The 5,935-nt window shown below is 38.0% G+C and overlaps 1 pseudogene; it reads left to right on the top strand.

Annotated features, from left to right (window-relative positions):
* Window positions 1-4,535: 4,535 nt before the first annotated feature.
* On the top strand, window positions 4,536-5,104 carry LOC122736531 (annotated as a pseudogene).
* Window positions 5,105-5,935: the final 831 nt, after the last annotated feature.

The raw sequence follows: 5,935 nt of genomic DNA, 5'->3' as shown, positions 1-5,935 counted from the left end.
TCTTTGGGCATAATTCCAGATTGCTCTCCAAAATAGTTAGATCATTTTACAATTTCACAATCAATGAATTAGTGTCCAAATTTTTCCACATCCTATCCAACTTTTCTCTTTTATCATTTTACCCCAACTGGTAGGTCTAAAATGATATCCCAAGGCTGTTTAATCTTCATTTCTCTAATCAACAATGATTTAGAGAATTTTATATGACTATAAATTGTTTAGATTTCTTCACTGGAAAACTGCTTGTTCACATCCTTTGATGATTAATCAATTGGGGGATGACTTATATTCTTTTTGTGAGGCAATTGGGATTAAGTGACTTGCCCAGGATCACACAGCTAGTAATTGTTAGGTGTCTGAGGCTGGATTTGAACTCAGCTCCTCTTGAATCCAGGGCCAGTGCTCTATCCACTGCACCACCTAGCTGCCCCTGGATAACTTCTTCTTGAATGCAACTCCAGCTTCTTTCCTCTTTGAAATATAATGTTCCCCCAAGCATTCTGGAGAGCAATTTGGAATTATGCCCAAAGGGCTACAAAGCTGTGCATACCCTTTGACCTAGCAATATCACTATTGGGTCTTTTTCCCAAAGAGATCATAAAAAAGAGAAAAGGACCCACATTTACAAAAATATTTATAGCTGCCCTTTTTGTGGTGGCAAGGAATTGGAAAGTGAGGGGCTGCCCATCAATTGAGAAATGGCTGAACAAGTTATGGTATATGAATGTAATGGAATTCTATTGTGCTGTAAGAAATGATGAGCATACGGGCAGCTAGGTGGCACAGTGGATAGAACACCAGCCTTGGAGTCGGGAGGACCTGAGTTCAAATATGGCCTCAGACACTTGACACTTACTAGCTGTGTGACCCTGGGCATGTCACTTAACCCCAATTGCCTCACCAAAAAAAAGAAAGAAAGAAAGAAAGAAAGAAAGAAAGAAAGAAAGAAAGAAAGAAAGGAAGGAAGGAAGGAAGGAAGGAAGGAAGGAAGGAAGGAAGGAAGGAAGGAAGGAAGGAAGGAAGGAAGGAAGGAAGGAAGGAAGGAAGGAAGGAAGGAAGGAAGGAAGGAAGGAAGAAAGAAAGAAAGAAAAAGAAAGAAATGATGAACAGGCAGATTTCAGAGAAATCTGGAAAGACTTATATGAACTGATCATGAGTGAGATGAGCAGAACCAGTAGAACATTATACACAGTATCATCAACATTATGTGTTGATCAACTGTAATAGACTTGATTCTTCTCAGCAATACAAGATAGTTCCAAAGGACTCGTGATGGAAAATGCTCTCCAAATCCAAAAAAAAAAAAAAAAAAAAAACAACTGTGGAATATGGATGCAGATTGAACCATACTATTTCTTTTGGTTTTGGTGCTAATGTTTTTCTTTGTTGAGGTTTTTCCTTTTTGCTCTGATTCTTCTCTTATAATATGACTAATGCAGAATTATGTTTAATGTAATTGTACATATATAACCTCTATCAGATTACTTGCTGTATTGGGGGAGAGGGGAGGGAGGGAAAAAAGTTTTAAACTAGAAATCTTATAAAAACAAATGTTGAAAACTATCTCTACATTTAACTGGAAAATAATAAAATACTTTTATAATTTAAAAAATATATAATGTTCCAAGACCTACAGTCTTTCAGTGTAGAAGCTGCTAGGTTTTGTGAAATCCTGATTGTTTTCCCACAGCATTTAAATTGTTTTTTTCTTGTTTGCAATATTTTCTCCTTATTAATTTTGAAACTTAGCTATGACATTTCTACAAGTTTTCTTCATCAGATCTCTTTCAGGTGATTATTGGTGGATTCTATTTCTACTTTACTTTTTTGTTGTAGAATTTCAAGGCAATTTTCCTTAATAATTTCTTGTAATATTGCATCCAGATTCTTTCTTTAAAATCATAACTTTCAGGTAGTTTGACAATTGTTATATTGTTTCTCCTTTATCTGTTCTCTAGATTGGTTGTTTTTCTAATGAGATGTTTCAGATACTCTTATATTTTTTTCTGGTTTTATTATATTACATTATAACATCATTTGATTCCACTTGACCAATTCTGATTTTCAAGGAGTTATGTTATTAAGATTTTTTAATCTCCTTTTCTAATTGGTTAAATTTCTTTTCAGAATTTTCTTGGATTATTTTTTTCTAATTTTCCCTTGTTCTTTCTTAATTGATTTTTGAGTTCCATTTTATTTTCTTCCTTATGACTTTGTATCTTTTAAAAACTATTTTTATAACTAACTGTCTTTTCCCAATTTTCTTGAATTACTTTTATTTTTTCCTAATTTTTCCTTTTTATCTCTTATTCAATTTTTAAGTTCCTTTTAAAGTTCTTTCAAGATTTCTTTTGGAGCTTGTGACCACTTGACATTATTCTTTAGGATAGAAGTGTGTGTGTGTGTGTGTGTGTGTGTGTGTGTGTGTGTGTGTGTTGCGGGGCAATCAGGGTTAAATGACTTGCCCAGAGTCACACAGCTAGTAATTGTCAAGTGGCTGAAGCTGGATTTGAACTCAGTTCCTCCTGAATCCAGGGCCAGTGCTTTATCCACTGTACCACCTAGCAGCTCCCACAAGTGGTTTAAAAAAAAAAACAAAACAACTTTACTATCTTCCTCTGAATATTAATCCAGATCTTTTGCAGCAAAGTAGCTATCAATGGTTCTTTTTCCTTTGCTTACTCATTTTTTTCTAATTTGTCTCATTTTAGCAGCTTAATGTTATTATTATCAAGTTTTAATCCAATATTCTGGATAATGTCCTAGGCATCAGATCCTTCTAACTGTTGTTTTCTGGATTCTGTGAGGGGCTCAACCTCAGGGACTCCTCTCTTTCTCCCTTAAGCCCCAGCCATGCTGTCCAGAAAATGTTCTTGCACCCTGCAGTACCACACTCACAAGGCTGGTGCTCATTCCTCCGCACTCACCGCCATAGCCAGGGTTCACATCTGGTCAGCACTGCTAAACCTGACTTCTGGAAACAGCAGGGGTTCCTTCAATCTTCCCCCCTCAGTCATCTGCTGTTCTTTAGATAAAAGTCTGTGAGGTAGAAGTTCATGAGCATAAGTTCCTGAGGCTGCAAAGTAAATGATCCTGAAGTGAAATTTCTTGAGACTCTGAATTATGTGAGAATTGAGGTAAAATTTCCTGAGGATGAGTCTGCTTCCCTTAGGGCCCACTGTTTGTTGATTCAATGAAGTCAAATGTTCTTTACACTTCACTCATACCAAACTTCAGCCCTTGGAGTCTTCTCTGAGGTCCTCTCAAGTTGCTCTAAGACAACTAATTTACCCCCTTTATTTTTGCTGCTCTACGTTTATTTTGTGGCAATTTTCCATCTGTTTGTAGAGAAAATATGGAGAGTCTGAAAAATTTCTGACCTATTCTGCCATCTTCCTGTAGACTCTTTCAAGGCTGCTCATCAATTTTTTGTGTCTTTCTGCCATCCAAGTCTTAACTGTGGCTTCAAGAAGCTGTAGCAAGCACAGAAGTCACACCCCAGTTCTCAGAAGATGGGCTAAACCAGAGTGAGGGTAACTGATGGGTCTCAAACCCATCTGTGAATTAAATGGGATATCTACCCCAAGCATGTGAAGACTTCCCTAGTGGAATAGATGGGTATGAACAACTTGATCCAATGGGTCATGAAGATAGCATGCTATGGGAATTTAGAGCTTGGCCAAGCATCAAAGAGGCCAAGGTCATCTACTGCATGCTCAAGGCATTGCCAGTCATCTTTGACTTTTGTCTTGCTACCAGATTGATGACTCTGGAGGAGAGAGTGAAGCTCATGACTTTATGCAACTCTGCTTCACTTAAATCCAGCTTCTGAATGAGGCAAAAGATAGCATGACTACCATTTTATCATTTTACTTTTTACTATTTTGTTATTTTATTATTCAGCAATATTACTATTTTGTTATTCAACTATTTTACTATTTTACTTTGCTGTTACCTTGAAGTCCTGTTGTGGTGGGCTGTGGATGAAACAGAAAGTGCAGATTCACTGGGAGTTATAGTCACAACCCTGCACACAGGTGACCCAGGGCAAGATACCTATCTGAAGACTCAACATCAACAGACTTGACCACTTCCCCAAGTGTGTGAACAGTTTGTTGCTTACTTTTAGGGAAAGTAAAGCCAACACATGGTTTAGCAACAATGGGGCAGAAAAGGAGTAGACAGGGGAGATCTTGGCCTTGCCCCACCACCATGTTGTCCCCCGATCTAGATGGAAGTGGCTAGGCCCAGAGCCAGGTACTACCCACTGCATCTCCTCCTTTTCTTCTCTGCCCCCACTCCCCCATCCCTTAGCTGTCTTGGGCCATGACCAGAACCATGCTGGTAATACAGATGAAGCACTTAAACTGAACATTTTAAGAGTTTCTATGCAGCTCTAGTCTTTTCATTGGGAATGATTGGAAGTTCTCTATTTCATTAATGGTACATTTCCCTCCCCCCCCCACCCCGCCCCATAGAATTATACTTAGTTTTGCTGGGATTTTGGAGCAAAAAAAAGATCTTTTCATTCAACAATGGCAGGAAAATCATCACTTTTTAAAGTAATTCTCCTTGGAGATGGTGGTGTTGGTTGGTTATGAATCAATATGTCACTAACTAATTTGAGAGCCAGTTATTCCACACAATTGGTGTGGAATTTTTAAATAAAGACTTGGAAGTGGATGGACATTTTGTAACCATGCAGATTTGGGACACGGCAGGTCAAGAACGCTTTAGAAACCTGAGAACACCGTTTTACAGAGGTTCTGACTGTTGCCTTCTTACTTTAAGTGTAGATGACGCTCAGAGTTTTCACAACTTGGGCAACTGGAAGAAATGATTCATTTACTGTGCAGATGTCAAAGATCCTGAAATCTTTCCTTTTGTGATTTTGAGTAAGAAGATTGACATAAGTGAGAGACAAGTTTCTACAGAAGAAGCCCAGGCCTGGTGCAGGGACAATGGCAACTATCCTTACTTTGAAACAAGTGCAAAAGATTCCATAAATGTTACAGCAGCTTTTGAGGAAGCTGTTAGAAGAATTCTTGCTACTGAGGATAGGTCAGATCACTTTATTCAGAGAGATACAGTCAATCTTCACTGAAAGCCTAAGCTCAGTTCATCTTGTTGTCGACTGTTAAAAAGCTTTGCTGGGGCAGCTAGGTGGTGCAGTGGATAGAGCACCAGCCCTGGAGTCAGGAGTACCTGAGTTCAAATCTGGCCTCAGACACTTAACACTTACTAGCTGTATGACCCTGGCCAAGTCACTTAACCCCAATTGCCTCACCAAAAAAAAAAAAAAAAGCTTTGCCAATACAGCTCTAACCAACTCATTTACAAAATAAGTCAGGGGAAATGGGAGGAAATAGATCATAAAAAAGATCCAGCAAGTCCAGTTCTAATAATAAAATTTAAACTAATCTATACTGCTGCTTCATTGGAAGGTGGAAGGGAAACATCCATTCATTGAGTAACCTATTTACTGAAGGCACTTAACATTTATAAATAAAGGTGTCTAATAACAACAAAAAAAGAAAAGGAGTAGACAGTTTTCAGAGATTTGGTGTACAGCACTGCATTTACTCATCTGGGTGAGAACACTCACAAACATCAGGATGTTTGATGAAATTTATGGGGAATTTTGTAAACTAAATAATAAAAAGAACTCCACAGGGTTTACCACCAGGATAGTTTATCTACCTCTAAGAAGGCAGCAACAATAGTAAAGTGCAAGTAAAGCTTATAGAGAGATTCAGGATTTTTGACTCAGTAAATAGGCAGATGAAATTGAGTTTTATGCTAATAGTAACAATCCAAGGCACTTCTACAATGGCCTGAAGGCTATTCATGGACCGAAGACCTATGGTACATCTCAACTACTCAGTGCTAATAAAATTACACTGATCAGTAATAAGGACCTGATTCTGGATAAATG

The sequence above is a fragment of the Dromiciops gliroides genome, chromosome 1 (genome assembly GCF_019393635.1).
Source record: "Dromiciops gliroides isolate mDroGli1 chromosome 1, mDroGli1.pri, whole genome shotgun sequence".
Taxonomy (NCBI): domain Eukaryota; kingdom Metazoa; phylum Chordata; class Mammalia; order Microbiotheria; family Microbiotheriidae; genus Dromiciops; species Dromiciops gliroides.
This window is presented reverse-complemented; position numbering and strand designations above follow the sequence as displayed.